Source organism: Schistocerca serialis, chromosome 12, assembly GCF_023864345.2.
Source record: "Schistocerca serialis cubense isolate TAMUIC-IGC-003099 chromosome 12, iqSchSeri2.2, whole genome shotgun sequence".
Classification (NCBI taxonomy): domain Eukaryota; kingdom Metazoa; phylum Arthropoda; class Insecta; order Orthoptera; family Acrididae; genus Schistocerca; species Schistocerca serialis.
The window spans coordinates 80,833,723-80,859,104 of NC_064649.1; the positions used below are offsets into that span (position 1 = coordinate 80,833,723).

General features: G+C 46.3%; 1 protein-coding gene across 2 annotated transcripts in view; it reads left to right on the forward strand.

Moving 5' to 3' along the window:
• LOC126427900 (myc box-dependent-interacting protein 1) overlaps nucleotides 1-25,382 on the forward strand; it is a 509,442-nt gene that overhangs the window by 417,953 nt on the left and 66,107 nt on the right. The gene's annotated exons all lie outside the window — the stretch shown is intronic.

A 25,382-nucleotide genomic window follows, 5' to 3' on the forward strand; every position in this document is an offset into this window, starting at 1 on the left:
GTATGGGGTGCCATTGGTTACACGTCTCCGTCACCTCTTGTTCGCATTGACGGCACTTTGAACAGTGGACGCTACATTTCAGGTGTGTTACGACCCGTGGCTCTACCCTTTATTAGATCCCTGCGAAACCCTACATTTCAGCAGGATAATGCACGACCGCATGTTGCAGGTCCTGTACGGGCCTTTCTCAATACAGAAAATGTTCGACTGCTGCCCTGGCCAGCACATTCTCCAGATCTCTCACCAGTTGAAAACGTCTGGTCTATGGTGGCCGAGCAACTGGCTCGTCACAACACGCCAGTCATTACGCTTGATGAACTGAAGTATCGTGTTGAAGCTGCATGGGCAGCTGTACCTGTACACGCCGTCCAAGCTCTGTTTGACTCAATGTCCAGGGGTGTAAAGGTCGTTACTACGGCCAGAGGTGGTTGTTCTGGGTAGTGATTTCTCATGATCTATGCACCCAAATTGCGTGAAAATGTAATCACATGTCAGTTCTAGTATAATATATTTGTCCAATGAATACCCAGTAGTGAATGGCCAGTAGTGTACCTCCTCCGGGGGTAATTACTCCAGGTTGGGAACCACTGCTCTATGGAGAACACCACATCTAATATCCTAATTGCCGTGGCGTCCTAGGCATCAGGCGCCGACTGCAGCCCGCACAACTTGTACGTCGTTTGGGTAGCCGCGACCTCCGCCCCTACGGAACGGACTCCGCCTAAACTCCGGGGTCAGGCCGGCAGGTGGCGGCAACAGCGTTCCATCCCGGTCACCAGGCGGCGGTAGAGGTCGTTGACGCACCGCACCTTTTCCTGCATTTGAGGGCCATGCGCCGAAAATAGGCCTGCATGTGCCCTTCCACGAGGCAGCTATTTAGCCCAGCGTGCGAGCTTAGCAGAGCAGTTCCTTTGCAGCCAGCAGCCGGCCAGATAACCGCTGCTCATCACTCTGGATTCCACCACCATCTTCAACGACGGTGCATCGCCTCCTCCGTCTGGCACGTGCTGGATGGAACTTGGCATAATTTCTACTATTTCACATTTGTTTTGGCCATTTTCGCAGCAGCTATATATAAATTGCAGTTGTTTCAAAGAAAATGCCTTTTTTGCATGCTGCACATAGAAATTTTCATTTTTGTTTAAGCACCCAGACGCGATACTGCTCACCGGTGTGGGATCCGTATCAGATAGGGTTGATAGAAGTGATAGGGAGGATCCAACGGAGAGCAGCGTACTTCGTTACAGGATCATTTAGTAATAGCGAAAGCGTTACGGAGATGATAAACTCCAGTGGAAGACTTTGCAGGAGAGACGCTCAGTAGTTCGGTACGGGCTTTTGTTGAAGTTTCGACAACATACCTTCACCGAGAAGTCGGGCAGTATATTGCTCCCTCCTACGTATATCTCGCGAAGAGACCATGAGGATAAAATCAGAGAGATTAGAGCCCACACAGAGGCATACCGACAATCTTTCTTTCCACGAACAATACGAGACTGGAATAGAAGGGAGAACCGATAAGGTACCCTCCGCTACACACCGTCTGGTGGCTTTGCGGAGTATGGATGTAGATGTAGATGACGTGCCCTTTAACCCCCCAACTTCCCTACCTCGAAATCGCAGCCCACTGAGAGAAACGCCGACTGCACTGGCTGCTGTTATTCACCGCCGAGACCGGACAGAGAGAGAGAGGTGTGCGCGCACCATTAGCTGGTGACGGGCAGCTGTCTGGTCTGGTTCTGTCTTGTGCGTGGCCCGCGTCGCTTGGCGAGACTCCAGACCGCCAATCAGCGCCGCTTGTGAGCTGGGCTGGGGTGACTGGAGGCTGCAGCGTACACTGGTAGTGGCTGTGACGCAATCCAGGACAGCCGAGTGCAGCGGCCGTTCGTCAAAGAATTGGGGGTGGGGGTGAGGAGGGGGACTGTAGGGGGCCGGTGTTCATGGGGATCATGGACGCACCCCTCCCCCTCCCCAGAAAATACACTCCTGGAGGTTGAAATAAGAACACCGTGAATTCATTGTCCCAGGAAGGGGAAACTTTATTGACACATTCCTGGGGTCAGATACATCACATGATCACACTGACAGAACCACAGGCACATAGACACAGGCAACAGAGCATGCACAATGTCGGCACTAGTACAGTGTATATCCACCTTTCGCAGCAATGCAGGCTGCTATTCTCCCATGGAGACGATCGTAGAGATGCTGGATGTAGTCCTGTGGAACGGCTTGCCATGCCATTTCCACCTGGCGCCTCAGTTGGACCAGCGTTCGTGCTGGACGTGCAGACCGCGTGAGACGACGCTTCATCCAGTCCGAAACATGCTCAATGGGGGACAGATCCGGAGATCTTGCTGGCCAGGGTAGTTGACTTACACCTTCTAGAGCACGTTGGGTGGCACGGGATACATGCGGACGTGCATTGTCCTGTTGGAACAGCAAGTTCCCTTGCCGGTCTAGGAATGGTACAACGATGGGTTCGATGACGGTTTGGATGTACCGTGCACTATTCAGTGTCCCCTCGACGATCACCAGTGGTGTACGGCCAGTGTAGGAGATCGCTCCCCACACCATGATGCCGGGTGTTGGCCCTGTGTGCCTCGGTCGTATGCAGTCCTGATTGTGGCGCTCACCTGCACGGCGCCAAACACGCATACGACCATCATTGGCACCAAGGCAGAAGCGACTCTCATCGCTGAAGACGACACGTCTCCATTCGTCCTTCCATTCACGCCTGTCGCGACACCACTGGAGGCGGGCTGCACGATGTTGGGGCGTTAGCGGAAGACGGCCTAACGGTGTGCGGGACCGTAGCCCAGCTTCATGGAGACGGTTGCGAATGGTCCTCGCCGATACCCCAGGAGCAACAGTGTCCCTAATTTGCTGGGAAGTGGCGGTGCGGTCCCCTACGGCACTGCGTAGGATCCTACGGTCTTGGCGTGCATCCGTGCGTCGCTGCGGTCCGGTCCCAGGTCGACGGGCACGTGCACCTTCCGCCGACCACTGGCGACAACATCGATGTACTGTGGAGACCTCACGCCCCACGTGTTGAGCAATTCGGCGGTACGTCCACCCGGCCTCCCGCATGCCCACTATACGCCCTCGCTCAAAGTCCGTCAACTGCACATACGGTTCACGTCCACGCTGTCGCGGCATGCTACCAGTGTTAAAGACTGCAATGGAGCTCCGTATGCCACGGCAAACTGGCTGACACTGACGGCGGCGGTGCACAAATGCTGCGCAGCTAGCGCCATTCGACGGCCAACACCGCGGTTCCTGGTGTGTCCGCTGTGCCGTGCGTGTGATCATTGCTTGTACAGCCCTCTCGCAGTGGCCGGAGCAAGTATGGTTGGTCTGACACACCGGTGTCAATGTGTTCTTTTTTCCATTTCCAGAAGTGTACATTAGTAGAAGCAATGATAATTAATGGAAACCCTCAGCTGCCAACAGTTAAAGGCTACCCGGCCTTTGCCCCAACTCTTACGCGAATCGTCACCCTAGTTGGCGCGAGTAATGAGTGAATGGGCAAATATCCTTTAGAAACATTACGAATATACGTTGTGGACAATTCGGAATGTGGGTCTCACGGGAAGCGTGCAAGAGATAAGTCCCTACAGTCGCGCTATTCATCTGTGTTCTCGGTGGTTCAGATGGATAGAGCGTAGGCCATGTAAGCAGGAGATCCCGGGTTCGAGTCCCGGTCGGGGCACACATTCTCAGCTGTCCCCATTGAGGTCCATCAACAACACCTGTTGGCAGCTGAGGGTTTCGATTAATTATCATTTCTTTCTAGAGAAGCTGCATGGTCATCATTGGTATCCCTCCTTTCGGAACAGTTACTATCTTCATATTAGTAGAAGCGTTTATTCTGGGTGGCGCACGAAAAACCGGCCCCTAGTACTAGACTGTTCGTTGCCACCCGCCAGTTGTCATTTATTGTTTCGAATCTGTTGTGACTATGTCTTGTACTTCCAGTAGGAAAGCCGTTGCGACTTGATTAAAACGTGTGAAGTACATATCTCAGCGAGATGTACCCTCTTCAAGAAAGAATAGCAATAGTGAGGCGTACGTGTCTACCGGTTCAATTGAAGAAACGCGCGACATTTTTGCAAAGAACTTTACTGGCGTTTCCATGCCAGCGAAGACCACTTTAAAGGATCGGGTGACAAAGTTTCTTGTACAAGGTCAGTTAGAAACGCAAAAAAGAATCCAGTCCTGTCCGTTCGTATACCTGCTGTGATCACGGATATTCGAGCACGAATGATCCAGAGTGCAAAGGAGTCGATCTGTAAATTGTCCCAACAAGTAAAAGTACTGGTCAGCGTGTTTCACACGATATAAGGATGAAGTCCTACAAAATGTCATGTTACTTCCTGGCAGATTAAAACTGTGTGCCGGACCGAGACTCTAACTCGGGACCTTTGCCTTTCGCGGGCAAGTGATCTACCAACTGAGCTACCCAACCACGACTCACGCCCCGTCCTCACAGCTTTAATTCTGCCAGTACCTCGTCTCCTACCTTCCAAACTTCACAGAAGCTCTCCTGCATACCTTCCAGAACTAGCACTCGTGGACAAAAGGATATTGCAGAGACATGGCTTAGCCACAGCCAGGGGTATGTTTCCAGAATGAGATTTTCGCTCTGCAGCGGAGACTGCGCTGATATGAAACTTCCTGGCAGATTAGTTCTGCAAGGTATGCAGGAGAGCTTCTGCGAAGTTTGGAAGGTAGGAGACGAGGTACTGGCGGAATTAAAGCTGTGAGGACGGGGCATGAGTCGTGCTTGGGTAGCTCAGTTGGTAGAGCACTTGCACGCGAAAGGCAAAGGTCCCGAGTTCGAATCTCGGTCCGGCACATAGTTTTAATCTACCAGAAAGTTTCACATCAGCGCACACTCCGCTGCAGAGTGAACATTTCATTCTGGATATGTCATGTGTCCATGAACTGAAGATGGGAGATAACGCAAAACGTGTGGATTATTGTACGTGTCTATGTAAAACCGTTCTGCTTTGTTCCATGAATGATGATCCCTGGTTCCTTCTGACAGTACATGTGAACTCACACAATACCAGATACTGCTCAACAAACAATCGCTACACGATTAATGATGAACATCTTCACAATGAAAAAGTCGGATTGCGGGTCCAATGTTTATTGAAACAACAGTACACACTGCTGTGCACATGCGAATCTTAGAGGAATTTTAGGCAGAGTTGACCCCTCATGAACGTACGTACGCTGTCTTCCAACAGGATGGGGTGACCCGTCACTCTTCACGCGAGTCAGTCTCACGAATTCGTGAAAGATTCACAGAAGAAAGAAGTGTCAGCAAAGGATTGTCGCCGCCGCGTTCACCGGATCTAACCACTTTTGACTGTTGTGTGTGAGACAGTCCCAAGGGAGAAGTGTATACAAGTAACCAAATAAGGTTAGAAGACTTGCAAGACAATAGTCGTAATTAAACTTTGAAAACTGGTGCGGCAAAATAGCGCAAAGTTTACGTTAACATGTAGGGCGCACGCAAAAGTGTATTGAAGAACTAGGTCATTTTCAGCACCTAATGTAATTAAAAAGACAATATCAATACAGTAAATGTAGACCTTTCTATTAGATTATTTATTATCTCTCAATTATCTAATTGTTACAGATTTATCTATTTGTTGTTGTACCTTCTCGTGGCGGGCAGCAGTTCGCGCTTAATTGGCGAGCAGTCTGCAGTCGGGGGGCGATATTTCGTTCACTACCCTGAACAAGATGTTTAAAAAGTATCGTACATTCCTATAGAGGTAGTATTGGTCAAAACTAGAAGAAAAGACGCCACAGTGATGTCTGGAAAGCAATACCTGTTGAGAAAGAGGCCAGTCTCATTACCATCCGTATTTTACGTAGAAGTAGGCATTGTTGCACATTGTTACCTCGCGTCCTGGCACATCCGTTTTCCGCAGTGAATCATGCACTTTCTGAAATACTCCCAGTTCCGTTCGGATTACTTAACATGCACTGATCACACACCGTTGTAAAGTCTGCAAATTGTCGATGGGTTGGGCATACACCAAAGTCTGTAAACGTCACTGTAGCCAGAAATCCATCGGATTCCGGTGGACGGGGAGGCTATGACAGCGGATCTCCTCGACCAGTTTATCGTCCATGAGACGTTGTGGTGAGGTACTGCCGTAAGGAAATGGTGGAGGGATGCTCCGTCGTCCATAAACCAGTCTTTCCACCGAACGAGGTGGCGCAGTGGCTAGCACACTGGACTCGCATTACGGAGGACGACGGTTCAATCCCGCGTCCGGCCATCCCGATTTAGGTTTTCCGTGATTTCCCTAAATCGCTCCAAGCAAATGCCGGGATGGTTCGTTTGAGAGGGCACGGCCGACTTCCTTCCCTAATCCGACGAGACCGATGACCTCGCTGTCTGGTCTCCTCCCCCAAACAACCCAATTACTGCCCCCCCCCCCCCCCCAACCCAGTTTTTCTGCAAGGGCAACGTTCTCCACTTAGTGCTGGCAATTCAACTCGCAGAAATCAGTGATAGGCAGCACCTGTTAATTTGTCTAGTAGAGTTGTGGCCCTGTAAATCTGTCATGGACAAGCCGGCCGGAGTGGCCAAGCGGTTCTAGGCGCTTCAGTCTGGAACCACGTGACCGCTGCGGTCGCGAGTTCGAATCCTGCCTCGGGCATGGATGTGTGTGATGTCCTTAGGTTAGTTAGGTTTACGTAGTTCTAAGTTCTAGGGGACTGATGACCTCAGATGTTAAGTCCCATAGTGCTCAGAGCCATTTTGTCATGGACAATTTCTGCCCACACACTGACAATAAACCGCTCCTGACACTTCACCTCCATGATTGCTCGAGGATCTGCCCATATGTGCATACTGCTGTATAATTTATTTGGTCATCTCTTCTGAATTCTGCTTCACGTAAAAGTAAAATACAGACTGTTAACTGTGGATCTCCAACGGCCCATATGTCTTCAGGCATCGGTTTCCGGACACAGAATTATAGGAACCGCTCTAGTCTGGACAAGGAATATGTGACTTTCTCTCTCTCTCTCTCTCTCTCTCTCTCTCTCTCTCTCTCTCCTTTTTTTTCTTTTTTCTCACACTGTATTTTTAAGTACTTTATTTCCAAATTAGATCATGCGTATTGTCCCATAGCAAGTTCGTAAAAAATTTTGTATCGTATCGTTATTAACTTGTGTTTTTTTTGGTTTAAATATTCTTACCAATGAAACATTACCTAACATTGTACTAACTTATCTATTATGCATAAATAACAGTGGAACAACTTTAGAATTACTATTCTGGAACCAACAAACCGCCATACGTACATTTGAAAAAACGAATCCGATTCTCCTACACATACAGACACCCAATCTATTCGCCTCCGTTCAGGTAGTGTATCGCTCACTGTTTCGCTCACCACTGTTTCAAGCAAATAAACACTGCACCATGCTCCTGTCATACTGCAATATTATCAAGCAGACGGCACTAGCCAGTTGATGGAGGGAAGGCCGTGCTGCGGCTGAAGGCTGAGAGGGAGTAGGAGGGAAGGGTCGGTGAGCTCTGAATGTCCCCCCCACCCCCACCCCCCCCACCCCCTCCTTCCAGGATTTCCTCTCCCAGTTGACTGTCATTAATTTTGATAGGGGCCAGCCAACAGCGAGGAGACGGTCTTCCTGGCACGTCCGCGCCGTATTGCTTGATTTGAAACGATGGACCCAGTTCCGAACGTGTAGACACTAATGTTAATGAAATTTTTCTGAGAGCGGTTCTAGGCTCTTCAGTCTGGAACCGCGTGACCGCTACGGTCGCAGGTTCGAATCCTGCCTCGGGCATGCATGTGTGTGATGTTCTTAGGTTAGATAGGTTTAAGCAGTTCTAAGCTCTAGGGGACTGATGACCTCTGATGTTAATTCCCATAGTGCTCAGAGCCATTTGAACCATTTTTTTAATAACTACACTCCTGGAAATTGAAATAAGAACACCGTGAATTCATTGTCCCAGGAAGGGGAAACTTTATTGACACATTCCTGGGGTCAGATACATCACATGATCACACTGACAGAACCACAGGCACATAGACACAGGCAACAGAGCATGCACAATGTCGGCACTAGTACAGTGTATATCCACCTCTCGCAGCAATGCAGGCTGCTATTCTCCCATGGAGACGATCGTAGAGATGCTGGATGTAGTCCTGTGGAACGGCTTGCCATGCCATTTCCACCTGGCGCCTCAGTTGGACCAGCGTTCGTGCTGGACGTGCAGACCGCGTGAGACGACGCTTCATCCAGTCCCAAACATGCTCAATGGGGGACAGATCCGGAGATCTTGCTGGCCAGGGTAGTTGACTTACACCTTCTAGAGCACGTTGGGTGGCACGGGATACATGCGGACGTGCATTGTCCTGTTGGAACAGCAAGTTCCCTTGCCGGTCTAGGAATGGTACAACGATGGGTTCGATGACGGTTTGGATGTACCGTGCACTATTCAGTGTCCCCTCGACGATCACCAGTGGTGTACGGCCAGAGTAGGAGATCGCTCCCCACACCATGATGCCGGGTATTGGCCCTGTGTGCCTCGGTCGTATGCAGTCCTGATTGTGGCGCTCACCTGCACGGCGCCAAACATGCATACGACCATCATTGGCACCAAGGCAGAAGCGTCTCTCATCGCTGAAGACGACACGTCTCCATTCGTCCCTCCATTCACGCCTGTCGCGACACCACTGGAGGCGGGCTGCACGATGTTGGGGCGTGAGCGGAAGACGGCCTAACGGTGTGCGGGACCGTAGCCCAGCTTCATGGAGACGGTTGCGAATGGTCCTCGCCGATACCCCAGGAGCAACAGTGTCCCTAATTTGCTGGGAAGTGGCGGTGCGGTCCCCTACGGCACTGCGTAGGATCCTACGGTCTTGGCGTGCATCCGTGCGTCGCTGCGGTCCGGTCCCAGGTCGACGGGCACGTACACCTTCCGCCGACCACTGGCGACAACATCGATGTACTGTGGAGACCTCACGCCCCACGTGTTGAGCAATTCGGCGGTACGTCCACCCGGCCTCCCGCGTGCCCACTATACGCCCTCGCTCAAAGTCCGTCAACTGCACATACGGTTCACGTCCACGCTGTCGCGGCATGCTACCAGTGTTAAAGACTCCGATGGAGCTCCGTATGCCACGGCAAACTGGCTGACACTGACGGCGGCGGTGCATAAATGCTGCGCAGCTAGCGCCATTTGACGGCCAACACCGCGGTTCCTGGTGTGTCCGCTGTGCCGTGCGTGTGAACATTGTTTGTACAGCCCTCTCGCAGTGTCCGGAGCAAGTATGGTGGGTCTGACACACCGGTGTCAATGTGTTCTTCTTTCCATTTCCAGGAGTGTATCTTTGGCTTTCACTAAGGCAGTTGGCTTTGTGGAAACTGTTTTGCTTTCATATACTGCCCGAAGTGATGCAGTTATTATTCCCGAACACTATTTTGCGAGTCGAACAGGAGATGAAATGACTAGTAGTGGGCGAAGTACTCTCCGCAGTGCACCGTATAGTTCAAAAAATGGTTCAAATGGCTCTGAGCGCTATGCGACTTAACTTCTGATATCATCAGTCGCCTAGAACTTACAACTAATGAAACCTAACTAACCTAAGGACATCACACACATCCATGCCCGAGGCAGGATTCGAACCTGCGACTGGAGCGGTCGCTCGGCTCCAGACTGTAGCGCCTAGAACCGCACGATAACTCCGGCCGGCACCGTATGGTGGCTTGCGGGTTATGTATGTAGGTACAGATGTAATCTATAACGAAAAATAGACTTTAATGTGATCAATGTAAGTGTCGTAAACTATTATTCTGTGAGATCGCACGTGTTCACAATAACCTAATAGTCATCATAGGCACTTCTGTGTATTATGCATTCACATGTTTTGTGACAAGTTTGTTATTACCTTACCATTTTTTTAAATTTAGTCCACATCCATGAACATGATTTCATTAGAATCTGTGGAAGATATATTAGCCTCTCTGTTTATTTTTATTTATTTATTTATTCGAATAACGTTTTTGGAGGGTACGATAAATCAACTTTGGTTTTGCTTCTTTGTGTTAAATTTTCGTTGCTCCCAGACTTCCTGCATTCTTCGAGAGTGTCGTTCCTTCTCTTCGTCGGTCCATTTCTTTCCTTTTGTTGACGTCTTTCTTTCTTAAAAACCTGTCCTTTCTGTTGCTACTCTAGAAAGTATAGTGTTGTCTCCAGTATCACGTCTATTCTAATTCCAGTGGTTTTCGTATCTTCGTCAATTTCAGTTAACCATGTGAGGTTGGAATTGTAGCTGTTTAGTAAGTTGAAGGTCTAATTGGATAGTCTGCTACTGACCATTCTTTATACAGTATGCGTCCATAAATCTATAGTCTTCTTGTCCTCTGTTTCTTCTATAAATATGGAATTCCTGTCTTACGACATCATCTACATCCTTGAGGATCTCATTGGTACGTATCTATGGAACAAAAAGCTAATGTAATGTTAATCTAACTGTTGGGTTATGGGCTATGGTAATTACATATGTCCCTATGTTGCACACAGTCTCTCTCTCTCTCTCTCTCTCTCTCTCTCTCTCCATAGAGTAAATATCTCTTGAGTGAGCATTGCGTTCTGCGCATGTTGTCAACATTAAACCAGGATTGTCACGTGTTTTCGGGACTTCGCTGTGCGTGTGTGCTTTCCTCAGAGTTTGAAGTTTATTATATCAAGAGTTTTTGTTTTGTTTTCACCGTTTGTTGATAGTGTAATAGGGATGGTAAATTACTGTTGTTGCTACGGATGCAAAGAAAAATATGCGAAAGGAGGGATAGTAACTTTTCATGGGTGCTATGTTTAAAAATTTCGAGACGCATTATAATTAAGGCTTGATTCTGTAGACCTATTTTTCTACGATTTTATGACTATATAACAGATATTATGGCTCGTACAAAAGCTTACAAACAATCGCTTCCTCTCGTAAATTTGCTAGTGGAATAGGAAAGGGAATGGTTAGTTGTTTCAGCAACTACTATCTTCCATGTATTTATCAGTGACTTGTTGATTATGTATATAGATTTGAAAGACGGGAGACAGATAAATTCAATAGAGTGGGAGTCTGTAATTGTCTTCGTATAATATGTGTGTCCAAACCTTTTGTTTACTATAAAGTTACAGCAGGAGACCATGTTAAGTGTGTCTAGGACATGGAGAATGATTATGTGTGATTTATATTTTAGTTTCCCGAAGGATGAACAATGAGTAAAGACGTGGCTCCAGAAAATAAGGAGGAGTAATTTTGTCCCCACAAAATATTCCAAAGTATGTTCAAAACACTTTGAAGAGGAATGTTTAGAAAGAGAAAAATTTGGACGTGTGTGGCTGAAGGTAGATGCTACACCAACTATTTTTAATTTTCCACAGCATCTACTACCAATTTCTGCATTCAGCTTAAATACATTTTCTGCACAAATCAAATAAAAAACTCAATAGTGTAGCTAATCAACGTACACATTCATCTCCTTTGGTGTATTTTGCCTTCAATTTATTTTCTTCACCATTCGATTAAAAAGCGTAAACTATTCGTAACATGTCCCCAAACTCTTTCATTTGTCTCGCTTTCCACTTCCCTTAATGGTGTTAAATGGGTTGACTGTTACATGACCAACTGTATTTGCCTTCCAGTACATTTATTCCCCGATCGCCTTTTTCTCCCTTCTTACTCAGTCTACTATTTATTTAATAAACTGGGAGCAAGTACGTAAAATGCGTTAAATAAACACTTCAAAGTGTCACCAATAAGAAAAATTGTGCTTTAGATCGCAAAAACGAGAAAATAAATACGCAGAAATAGCAGAAAAAAGGTCGAATTAGCAGAGATATAATCACTAATGTGAGGCAAATTCGATGTTTTTCTGACACTTGCAAAAGTGCTAGCGTACTGTCAAGTCGTTTTGCAAGACTTATCACTGCAAAAATGTACGTCAGGCTCTGTAATACTATAAAGTGCCGGATCATACCGAAAACTACCAAAAATCGAGTGCATCTGAATTGACACCTATCGCAAAGAAGGAGAATGCAATATCACTTGCCCTTAAAATTTACGTAGCTGGTTTATTCCCGGTATCAAATGGATACTGTTAAAATGTCTGCGCAACATATATAAATAATCCACGACACGTACGAAAAGAATCCGTCTGTACTAGGGATGTAGTGACATTCGAAATATCCAGGGTGCTATACGGACACACACACACACACACACACACACACACACACACACACACACACACACGACGTCCCGAAATCACGTGACCAGGCCGGCAATGTATGTTGACAACAACAAAATCTGTTCTGCGCATGTGAATGCTCACTCCAGAGATATTTACTCTCTCTCTCTCTCTCTCTCTCTCTCTCTCTGGTGTGTAAATGGACAGTGCTGCCACCCTAACGAAGTCTGTAGTTAGCATTGTCGAGTAAAGGTAGATTCACATTCGTAACGAACCGGCGGTGTGTTGCAACGTGGAAAATAATTTTCTGTTTTGCGAAGTTTTTCGGTCGTGTATGGTTTTTGCGAAAACCAAATGTCACGTACAAACAATTAGTTGCAAACAAAACAATCACTCTCTGGATGTATCTCTGGGCGCATAAACTCCAGAGATAATAGTAAGTAATACAGTCGTGCTGGTGTTCCACGAGCTTTCTTAAAATACTGTCTTACCCTTGCACCCAGCTTAAGGCAGTTATAGTCTAATAATATGGCGTATAAGAGGCTTAAGCCGTCGAAGAAGGTGAGTGCAAGCACAGGTTTTTACTGTTTGTGCTAGCAGATTATAAAAAAATGGTTCAAATGGCTCTGAGCACTATGGGACTCAACTGCTGAGGTCATTAGTCCCCTAGAACTTAGAACTAGTTAAACCTAACTAACCTAAGGACATCACAAACATCCATGCCCGAGGCAGGATTCGAACCTGCGACCGTAGCGGTCTTGCGGTTCCAGACTGCAGCGCCTTTAACCGCACGGCCACTTCGGCCGGCAGCAGATTATAAATAAGTAGTTTCGCTGACATGGTGCAGTGCCAGCTTAGTCGTACTTTCCTTTCCTTTGCTTTGTAATTAATTTAGCTGTTGCTGTTCCCTTCCTTACTGCAAAACTCGGCGAAAGATACAAGCAAATGAAATATATATAAAAAGGCACCTACCGCTGCTTCAGGGAATATTTGTTTGTAGACAAACGGCAGTTGTTTCCCGTGACGTCATCTATCAACCGGCGACACCCCGTCTCCCTACTAAAACACGTTAGAGGCATTTTCTCTGGTGTTTCGGCACGAACTTTTAATTTACTTTTGAAGTGTGCAGTCAGCCCCAACAGATACTGCTCGTCACGTCGTTCACGAGACATCCAGTGTGGACGGAAATAATAGGTTTATTTCCAGTTACAAACAAAATCATTTTCGAATCGAAAATTTAAGTTTCCATTCGATAAAGCACTCCAAGATTAGTCTAGTGTGGTATTCACTTTATCGACGTGTATTAATTGGGCGGTGCTGTCGCTGCTTTAGTACTGGTTATTCTTCGTGTTTTGCTGTCCCAATTAATACACGTCGATAAAGCGAATACCACACTAGACTAATCTTTGAGTGCTTTATCGAATGGAAACATAAATTTTCGCTTCGAAAATATTTTGTTTGCAACTGGAAAGAAACAGACTCATTCCGACGGCGCTTCTCGGAAGAATGACTGTACCCGAAAGCTTAAATATGTTAGCAGTCGTTTTGGTTGTGCCTATCTGGGACTCAACGCCTTCTCTATATGGTGAGTAGCAGTCTATCCAATCCATATTGCTACTCTATCCTGGGCTTTGTATTCAACGTACTACCTGTTTGCGTTACACTATTTCAGGCACGATGGCTTTGACAAGAATATTAGTAACATAATAAATAGGATCTAACGTATTTTAGCTCTTTTATCAATATTTTGCTGGTTGCCGTAGCTTATAGTAGTTAGATACTGGCAATGAATTTAAATAAGTAGCCTATACATTTAACGACAGCGAGAATTAATTATGAGAAATCTGCGGTTTATGTGACAGTTTCTCAGAAAAAAGCCGGCCGCAGTGGCCGAGCAGTTCTAGGCGCTTCAGTCTGGAATTGCGTGACCGCTACGGTCGCAGGTTCGAATCCTGCCTCGGGCATGGATATGTGTGATGTCCTTAAGTTTAAATCATTCTAAATTCTAGGGGACTGATGACCTCAGATGTTAAGTCCCATAGTGCTCAGAGCCATAATAAAAAAAGGGACACCCACGAGACGACGAAAGAAACAAAGGTTCTCTCCTACTACACTTTAGCTATTCATGCAGTATAACTTGAGCATCCGGCACGACGTTTTAATATATTACTTCTCTACTACCAACTCTATTGGCAACACACATTGCAGACAGTATTGGCATACACCACTGAATGCAATGGCAAAATTATTCCATGTTACGACACATAATTCAGGAGATATAATTCTTTAAAGTCAGTAACGCCATTAGACTGTTTTTTATTTGCAGTGTTACATTTACACGATCATGATTTCGACTTTACAGTGCCGTTATCAAGTGTTTTAATGTTATACAGTGCCTAAGATGGCATACTGTCGTATTTAAAATACACTAATAGACACATTGTCTAATAGTAAAAGAGAAATATTGACCCTTAGACAATGTGTCTCAATAGCGTATTTTAAATACGACAGTATGCCATCTTCGGCACTGTATAACATTAAAACACTTGATAATGGCACTGTAAAGCCGAAATCATGATCGTGTAAATGTAACACTGCAAATAAAAAACAGTCTAATGGAGGTACTGACTTTAAAGAAATATATTAAGACTGTGGCCCCACGTTACGAAAACATTATCAGGAGATATAACGTCATAAACATTCAACTGCGTCTCCGCCACCATAGCTGACTGGACAGAGCGCTGGCTTGTCGTGCCCGGGTTCGATACCTGGCTGGGTTGGAGATTTTCTCCGCTCAGGGACGGCGTATTTGTATCGTCATCATCATCATTATTTCAAGGCTCGTCCTTCTGCTCTTTTAGCTCCTGGAGTCCGCTTTCGCCACTTGGTACGGCGGCGTAACTTCGCACTACCTGCACCTTTCCCGATGGGTGTGAACCCTTCGCCACCTTGGCTTCTTGAAGCGGCCCGTGTTGACCTTGACCTTCATTCTCTTCCTAAGGGCACTACTCCAGCCTCGGCCTATCGCCTTCAGTTTCACGACCTTCGCATGGAACAGCACTAATACCTTAGTATACACTGATGGCTCTCGGACTGACCGTGGAGTCGGGTGTGCCTTCGTCATTGGCACCCGTGTCTTTCGATATCGGCTTCCGGCGCACTCCTCCCGTATTTACAGCCGAGTTCTTCGCCTTGTATCAGGCCACGGAATACATCAGGCGATTGAGCCTTTTCAATTGTGTCCTGTGCTCAGACTCACTCAGTGCCCTTCAAAATCTATGCGCGCTGTTCACCGCTCATCCCTTAGAGCAGCCGCGCGGTCTAGGGCGTATTGTCACGGTCCTCGCGGCTCCCCCCCCCCCCCCCCCTACCGGTGTGTGTGTGTGTGTGTGTGTGTGTGTGTGTGTGTGTGTGTGTGTGTGTGTGTGTGTGTGTGTGTGTGTGTGTGTGTGGTCCTTAGCGTTAGTTTAAGTTCGATTAAGTAGTGTGCAAGCTTACGGACCGATGACCTCAGCAGTTTGGTCCCATAAGACCTTACCACAAATTTTCCTTAGTGCAGCGGATCCAGGAAAACTGACAACTGCTCACTCTTGGTGGAGCCAGTGTGATGTTTCTGTGGGTTCCTGGTCATGTCGGTGTGCCAGGAAACGAGGCTGCTGCCAAGGCTGTAGTCCTCGTACCTCAGCCCGCGAGTACCCATATTCCCTCCTATGCCGTCTGTCGGGAGGTGGTGTCCCTTTGGCATCGCCAATGATCCTCTCTTCACGGGAATAAGCTCCGACTTATTAAGCCTCTCCCAGCCGGGAGGAGGTTATTTTAACTCGGCTGCGTATTGGGCACTGCCTTTTTAGCCATCGTCATTTGCTAAGTGACGCTACCACACCACTTCGTCCACATTCCACTCAAGTTTTAACTCTCCGCCACTTCCTGATGGAATGTCTGTTTTTTAACATTTTCCGTTCCCGTTTGGGTTTGCCGTCTTGAGTTATCGGCCGTTTTAGCAAATGATGCACAGGCTGTCGACCGCGTCTTACTCTTTATCCGCCAAAGCAATATGGCAAAGGCCATTTAATTTTTACTTTTGGACCTCCGTTTCTCTGACATGTACTTTACATTTGCTTCTATAGTCTCGATGTACATATACGAGACGTTACAGGGTACCTCTCATCAAAATTTCAGACATCGTCAGTTGAAACACAAACGGGGCCCAGTTCGCGCGAAAATATCAAACTGATAGCGTCTTGCGCGCCTCGCTAGCTGCGGCAGACAGCTATCCGATGGGGCCAAGGTTCGATTCCCGGCCGGGTGGGAGATTTTCTCCGCTCGGGGACTGGGCGTTGTGTTATCCTTACATTCGTATAGCCATTACTGACACGAAAGTTGCAAAAAACATTGTCGGATCGTTTTTTCACCATGGAGATGGCTGTGTGGACACGCAAAAAGAAGAAAGAAAATTGCGTCCAGTTCGTCGCATCGCGATTTGCACTAGAGCCCGCGCGTGTTCGCTCACATAGCATAATTGAAGTTCACGTAGGACCTTTTTTTTTGTTTAAACACTACAGAGTAGCCCACCACCTAGGTTACTAAGGTGGGTCGTGTGCTACTTAAGGCAAGTAAGAAGCCAGGCAGCATGTAGGTCTCTTAGCCGTAATGGCTGCTCACAAGTTAGGTTAGCTTGACAAGCACCCATTCCGTTTCCCGTCCCTGCCACGAGGAAGAGGACCTTTTTCTAATATTTCTGCCCTGAATGTTGCTCTGTGAGTTGGTACAATATATAATACAGTACGTGATGTTTTAATTCAAAATAATTAAAACAAATCAATATAATTATATGAAATATAAAATGAAACAAAATAGAAATAAAAATATACAAAAAATTTCTAAACTATATCGTGTCAACAAAAAACCAAGTTCTCACTCATGCAATTCCAGAGCGCAAGGCTGTATATGTGCCCCAAAGTCGAACTGAACTAGATTTCTCTATATGAGATTGTAAATGAAGTTAAAATTTTGCATAAAACATAAGCATAATGAATATTAACCTATAATGATGTAGGTTTACGTTAAAGTTTCAATTCTATTAATAAAAAGGACTGAAGCTGAAATTCTTGCAGAAACAATCTTAGATACAGGAAGTATTCAGGTAGCTATAGTTGAACAAACAAGATTCCTCTATTCGAAATTTAAAAATTAAATTTAAAGATGAGATAACGTTTAAATCATCAGTTATTAGAAACAAGTGGTTACCAAAGTTAGGATAATTAATAAAAAGAATATAATTATACTTAGTATCAAATAAAATGAGTATAAACAGTGAATTTTTAAAATGTATGGTGCCTTCTGAAACCAGATTCTCACTCGTGCAATTCCTGAGTGTGGAGGCTGTGTATGTCCCTTTAGGTTGAACATAACTAGATTTCTCTATATAAGATTATAAATAATGTTTAAATTTCACGTGAATAATAAAACAATATGAATGTTAACATATAACAATAGACTTACACCTTTTTAAGGCTGTTTACCATAACTGATGCCAAACTTCTCCCATAAACAAATAAAAATACAAAAATGTTCAGGTAGCTAAAGGTTGTACATAATCAATTCCTCTATACAATCTTATTTGAGGCAATGGATTACTAAAGTGGAAACAACGTTAAAAATCACCGAGTAAATCTAGAAGTAGATGGTTCAAAGACACATTGGAGAAAAAATCATATATATAACTTGAAAACTAGAAATGTCTTCAGTAAAACGTTAAGTCTCATACAGTGTGTTACAAAAAGGTACTGCCAAACTTTCGGGAAACATTCCTCACACACAAATAAAGAAAAGATGTTATGTGGACATGTGTCCGGAAACACTTAATTTCCATTTTAGACCTCATTTTAGTTTCGTCAGTATGTACTGTACTTCCTCGATTGACCGCCAGTTGGCCCAATTGAAGGAAGGTAATGTTGACTTCGGTGCTTGTGTTGACATTCGACTCATTGCTCTACAGTACTAGCATCAAGCACATCAGTACGTAGCATCAACAGGTTAGTGTTCATCGCGAACGTGGTTTTGCAGTCAGTGCAATGTTTACAAATGCGGAGTTGGCAGATGACCATTTGATGTATGGATTAGCACGGGGTAATAGCCGTGGCGCGGTACGTTTGTATCGAGACAGCTTTCCAGAACGAAGGTGTCCCGACAGGAAGACGTTCGAAGCAATTGATCGGCGTCTTAGGGAGCACGGAACATTCCAGCCTATGACTCGCGACTGGGGAAGACCTAGAACGACGAGGACACCTGCAATGGACGAGGCAATTCTTCGTGCAGTTGACGATAACCCTAATGTCAGCGTCGGAGAAGTTCTGCTGTACAAGGTAACGTTGACCACGTCACTGTATGGAGAGTGCTACGGGAGAACCAGTTGTTTCCGTACCATGTACAGCGTGTGCAGGCACTATCAGAATCTGATTGGCCTCCACGGGTACACTTCTGCGAATGGTTCATCCAACAATGTGTCAATCCCCATTTCAGTGCAAATGTTCTCTTTACGGATGAGGCTTCATTCCAACGTGTTCAAACTGTAAATTTTCACAATCAACATGTGTGGGCTGACGAGAATCCTCACGCAATTGTGCAATCACGTCATCAACACAGATTTTCTGTGAACGTTTGGGCAGGCATTGTTGGTGATGTCTCGATTGGGCCCCATGTTTTTCCACCTACGCTCAATGGAGCACTTTATCATGATTTCATACGGGATACTCTACCTATGCTGCTAGAACATGTGCCTTTACAAGTACGACACAACATGTGGTTCATGCACGATGGAGCACCTGCACATTTCAGTCGGAGTGTTCGTACGCTTCTCAACAACAGATTCGGTGACCGATGGATTGGTAGAGGCGGACCAATTCCATGGCCTCCACGCTCTCCTGACCTCAACCCTCTTGACTTTCATTTATGGGGGCATTTGAAAGCTCTTTTCTACGCGACCCCGGTACCAAATGTAGAGACTCTTCGTGCTCGTATTGTGGACGGCTGTGATACAATACGCCATTCTCCAGGGCTGCATCAGCGCATCAGGGATTCCATGCGACGGAGGGTGGATGCATGTACCCTCGCTAACGGAGGACATTTTGAACATTTCCTGTAACAAAGTGTATGAAGTCACGGTGGTACGTTCTGTTGCTGTGTGTTTCCATTCCATGATTAATGTGATTTGAAGAGAAGTAATAAAATGAGCTCTAACATGGAAAGTAAGCGTTTCCGGACACATGTCCACATAACATATTTTCTTTCTTTGTGTGTGAGGAATGTTACCTGGAAGTTTGGCCGTACCTTTTTGTAACACCCTGTAGAAGTGTAGAATATAATAATTCGAGTGTAAAATTACTTAAGTTGGTTACAACTAAATCTAGTAAACCTGGCAAGTCGAGTGACAAGGTTGTGAGGCAGGGAGGGGAACCTGCATGTATGTCCAATGAAATCTCAAATAATCTGTGAGTCAAAAGAGGGAGCCTGCGTTGTATGTCTAATGAAATGCATCAGTCAGTCTTATGACACAGTCATTGTTAGTGGGACAGTTGAAGCGCCGGCAAGTGTCTGGATATTATCGCGCCGCGTCTGAGTGCCGCTAGAGGTGCTGAGATGTGCGGGCGTGCCGTGTCCGTGTAACCAGACGCCGCGGGCGCGCCCTCTGCTGACGAGAGCCGGCAGTCGAGTCAGCGCCCCGGCACTCCACTGCTCCCCCACTGAGCGGACACTCGGCGGCTGCTTCCGCTGCACTACAGCACGCGGCGCTTCGTTCACCGATCTCTGCACTGCCACGACGGAACATTCTTTAAAAAGAATGTACGCTACAACACAACTTTCTGACACTTTCTCAGGTGTTCAAACATAAATCCCTTAATACGAGTGCTATCCATAAAGTTCATTACGTTTTGGAATTAAAAGTAAATAAAGTATTGGAAATTTTTTTTATTATGTATAGATGAAAGCCACACTTAAATACTACTTTTCTACATAGTTGCCATTTAAATTAAGGCACTTATCGTAGCGATGGACGAGCTTGGAAATTCCTTCGTCGTAAAATTCGGCCGCCTGCGCCTTCAACCACGTGGTTACCTCTTCTTGAAGCTGTGCGTCGTCATCAAAACGCTGCATAACCAACCACTTCTTCATTGCTGGTAATAAGTGGAAGTCGCTCGGTGCCACGTCGGGACTGTACGGCGGATGAGGAAACAACTCCCACTTAAAAGATTCGAGAACTTCACGAGTGACATTTGCCGTGTGGGCCCGAGCGTTGTCGCGAATCAGCAAGATCTTTGAGCCCAACTTTCCCCTACGCTTGTTTTGTATTGCTCTTCTGAGGTTGTGCAGAGTTTGGCAATACCATTGAGATTTTATTGTAGTGCCTCTTTCCAGGAAACCACAAAATCACACCTTTTCTGTCCCAAAAGAAGAGGTAACGATGTGGTTGAAGGCCCAGGCGGCCGAATTTTACGACGAAGGAATTTCCAAGCTCGTCCATCGCTACGATAAGTGCCTTAATTTAAATGGCAACTATGTAGAAAAGTAGTATTTAAGTGTGGCTTTCATCTGTATATAATAAAAAAAAATTCCAATTCTTTATTTATTTTTAATTCGAAAACGTAATGTACTTTCTGGATAGCCCTCGTATTTGATGTGGAATGCGAATCGTTTTACTTACGAGCACAACACGGCAAGTGCCATAACGGGATATCACAAAAACTTCGCTCAGTGGAAGAGGATCAAAGTAAGTTTCTGAAAAATTGGCGGTCATATGTTTTCGAGGTATTTTATGTACCTAGTAACCTACTTCACGTCGTGTTGCGGCGCTTCTGAGTGCTCGCGGGGGCTCTACACGATATTAGGCAGGTGTATTAGTTTCTTTGGGTCGCAGGTTCGAATCCTGCCTCGGGCATGGATGTGTGTGATGTCCTTAGGTTAGTTAGGTTTAAGTAGTTCTAAGTTCTAGGGGACTGATGACCACAGAAGTTAAGTCCCATAGTGCTCAGAGCCGTTTGAACCATTAGAAACAGATCCTGCACAACCGCTATCGTCATCTGACGGAAACTTAAAATTTCATTGCGGACTGTGATTCCCATGGGTTGGTATTGATACATGGTACCACAAAGACTTCCCCTAAAAAGTGTGTGGTTTGCGATGATACAAATGTTTCCATTACTTGCCGCATAAACTAGCCACATGAATACACCATACTACAGAGAAGGTTAGTATTCAACGACGTGTGTGTCATATCGACTTTCTTGTTTTGACTAATGTCTGTGGTTAACTCATCGCCACGCCCATTGTCTGTGATTCAAAGATGTGTGGGTACACATTCACTCCTAATAATTTGTACCTGGTGACAAATAGGGTGTGGCGTCCGGTTGAAGCTAAGTCTACCTAGGTGGTGTGACTAGACAATCTTAAGAGCAATTTTCCTGCAGAGAAGTTTGTCAACGCGCCATTTTCTCCCAAGAAGTCGACCTGAGCATACAGTCTGCAACTAGGCTGTGTTCCAACGTCAGCCATCGACATCTATACTCCGCAAGCCACCCAACGGTGTGTGGCGGAGGGGACTTTACGTGCCACTGTCATTACCTCCCTTTCCTGTTCCAGTCGCGTATGGTTCGCGGGAAGAACGACTGCCGGAAAGCCTCCGTGCGCGCTCGAATCGCTCTAATTTTACATTCATGATCTCCTCGGGAGGTATAAGTAGGGGGAAGCAATATATTCGATACCTCATCCAGAAACGCACCCTCTCGGAACCTGGCGAGCAAGCTACACCGCGATGCAGAGCGCCTCTCTTGCAGAGTCTGCCACTTGAGTTTATTAAACATCTCCGTAACGCTATCACGGTTACCAAATAACCCTGTGACGAAACGCGCCGCTCTTCTTTGGATCTTCTCTATCTCCTCCGTCATCCCGACCTGGTACGGATCCCACACTGATGAGCAATACTCAAGTATAGGTCGAACGAGTGTTCCGTAAGTCACCTCCTTTGTTGATGGACTACATTTTCTAAGGACTCTCGCAATGAATCTCAACCTGGCACGCGCCTTACCAACAATTAATTTTATATGATCATTCCACTTCAAATCGTTCCGCACGCATACTCCCAGATATTTTACAGAAGTAACTGCTACCTGTGTTTGTTCCGCTATCATATAATCATACAATAAAGGATGCTTCTTTCTATGTATTCGCAATATATTACATTTGTCTATGTTAAGGGTCAGTTGCTACTCCCTGCCATACTGGTGTGTAAGTCTGTGCTTGCGATGCACGCCCAGTCCGTGCGAGACACAGGCAGAGAGAGACTGAGGCTGTTACGTGGTGAAGGACCGGCAGTGTCGGCCAAGGCCGTCACCGAGCAGTTAGCGGCTGTTAGCGGCGGCTCGCTCATGTGACTGACGCCGCTCGTGCTCACCTGTATAGCACCGTTTGGTGGTGCTGCCTATGTGCGAGGAGATTCTCGAGCGACTGCTGTCTACTTGTCAGAGTTCCCAAAAGCTATTGGATACAGTGACTCAATTATTTAGATAACCGATTAGGTGTCTGGTAACGCAACACCAGTATTTAGTAAGAAAACACCTCTGTTATTTCGCACTAGCCTTCCGCACTATACATTTCTTCCTTTCTCTGGAAAACCTTGTTCCAAAGCTCTATAATCGATAACAGTAACACTTGGTCCTTTTATGAGCTCATCATCTCATCGACTGTGGCTCGGTCCCTAGTCCATTTCTCAAACAAGCAAATGCGAACTTCCGGTACTCAAACTTACACTACTGGCCATTAAAATTGCTACACCACGAAGATGACGTGCTACAGACGCGAAAATTAACCGACAGGAAGAAGATGCTGTGATATGCAAATGATTAGCTTTTCAGAGCATTCACACAAGGTTGGCGCCGGTGGCGACACCTACAACGTGCTGACATGAGGAAAGTTTCCAACCGATTTCTCATACACAAATAGCAGTTGACCGGCGTTGCCTGGTGAAACGTTGTTGTGATGCCTCGTGTAAGGAGGAGAAATGCGTACCATCACGTTTCCAGTCGGATTGTAGCCTATCGCGATTGCGGTTTATCGTATCGCGACATTGCTGCTCGCGTTGGTAGAGATCTGATGACTGTTAGCAGAATATGGAATCGATGGGTTCAGGAGGGTAATACGGAACACCGTGCTGGAGCCCAACAGGCATCTTATCCGCATGGCTGTAATGGATCGTACAGCCACGTCTCGATCCCTGAGTCAACAGATGGGACGTTTGCAAGACGACAACCATCTGCACGAACAGTTCGACGACGACGACGCATGGACTATCAGCTTGGAGACCACGGCTGCGGTTACCCTTGACGCCGCATCACAGACAGGAGCACCTGCGATGGTGTACTCGACGACGAACCTGGGTGCACGAATGGCAAAACGTTTTTTCGGATGAATCCAGGTTCTGTTTACAGCATCATGATGGTCGCATCCGTGTTTGGCGACATCGCGGTGAACGCACTTTGGAAGCGTGTATTCGTCATCGCCATACTGGCGTATCACCGGCTTGATGGTATGAGGTGCCATTGGTTACATGACTCGCTCGCCTCTTGTTCGCATTGACGGCACTCTGAACAGTAGACGTTACATTTCAGATGTGTTACGAGCCGTAGCTCTACCTTTCATTCGATCCCTGCGAAACCCTACATTTCAGCAGGATAATGTACGACCGCATATTGCAGTTCGTGTACGGGCCTTTCTGCATACAGAAAATGTTCGACTGCTGCCCTGGCCAGCACATTCTCCAGATCTCTCTCCAACTGAAAACGTCTGGTCAGTGGTGGCCGAGCAACTGGCTCGTTACAATATGCCAGTCACTACTCTTGATGAACCGTTGAAGCTGCGTGGGCAGCTGTACCTGTACACGCCATCCAAGCTCTGTTTGACTAAATGCCCAGGCATATCAAGGCCGTTATTACGGCCAGAGGTGGTTGTTCTGGGTTCTGATTTCTCAGGATCTATGCACCCAAAGTGCATGAAAATGTAATCACATGTCAATTCTAGTATAATATATTTGTCCAATGAGTACCCGTTTATCATCTGCATTTCTTCTTGGTGTAGCAATTTTAATGGCCAGTAGTGTATTATTATTCTCGTGTCAGAAACATACAGGTACATGCATATACATTTCACACAGTTATGGTTAAATTACTTGTGACGAAAACTTGGCCACTTTAAGCGCTAATTCTGTTGCTTGTTGAACGTCATCTTCTGTGCAGGAGACTGGACGCAATCGACACCGAAGCATGTGCCGGACTGTCTGTTCATCTCCACAGTCACACCGAATGTCAGTTTGATCAATGTATCCACTTCGCCAGGTTAACTTTTGATCTTCCAACTCCAGGTCTCAGTCTGTTCAGGGACTTCAAAGTTGTCCATTCTCTGCCATGGCCTGGAGGTAAAGCTTCAACAACTCTTTTTCCAACCAGGGGGAATGTAGGTCGTAACCCTCGATAGTCGTAACCTAGCTTTTTCAGCAGCGGTTCTAAGTTCCTTTGATGTTCTAAGGAATCTCTTCCTTGACTCAAGTCGTTGCGGATGCGGTTCGTGCCCATACAGAGGATGAGTAATTTCCTGTTCCACTGCCTTTTTTTCCTTGTTCGCAGCTATCTCTGTTCGAACAGGCGGTGGTGCTATTCCTGCGAGGTGGTAAAGCCATTCGACTGCAGTAGTGTGTTTCAAGCAGCCTTTTGCAATTTTGCAGGTTTCGTTGAGAGCTACATCCACCTGTTGAATTATACCAAACAGGACAGGCATACCCTGCCGCAGAATAGCATAGAGCCGTTGCAGATGTTCGGACTGTTTCAGGTTGACTACCCCACTGTGATCCAGCCAGTTTCCGTAGGAGATTGTTCCTGGTGGAGACTTTCGACTTAATGCAGTGCTTTATGAAAGTGAGAGATCTCTCCTAGGTATTTTGGAGTCTCGTAGTGTTCCAGTTCATCCCCCGACCATACTATTTTCAGCTTACGAGTGGCTTCCTTGTTCCTCAAATGAAAAGCACACACTTGGGTCTTTGAAGGGTTTGGTTGAAGCTGGTTTGTGTTGTAGTATCTGGATAGATCTTC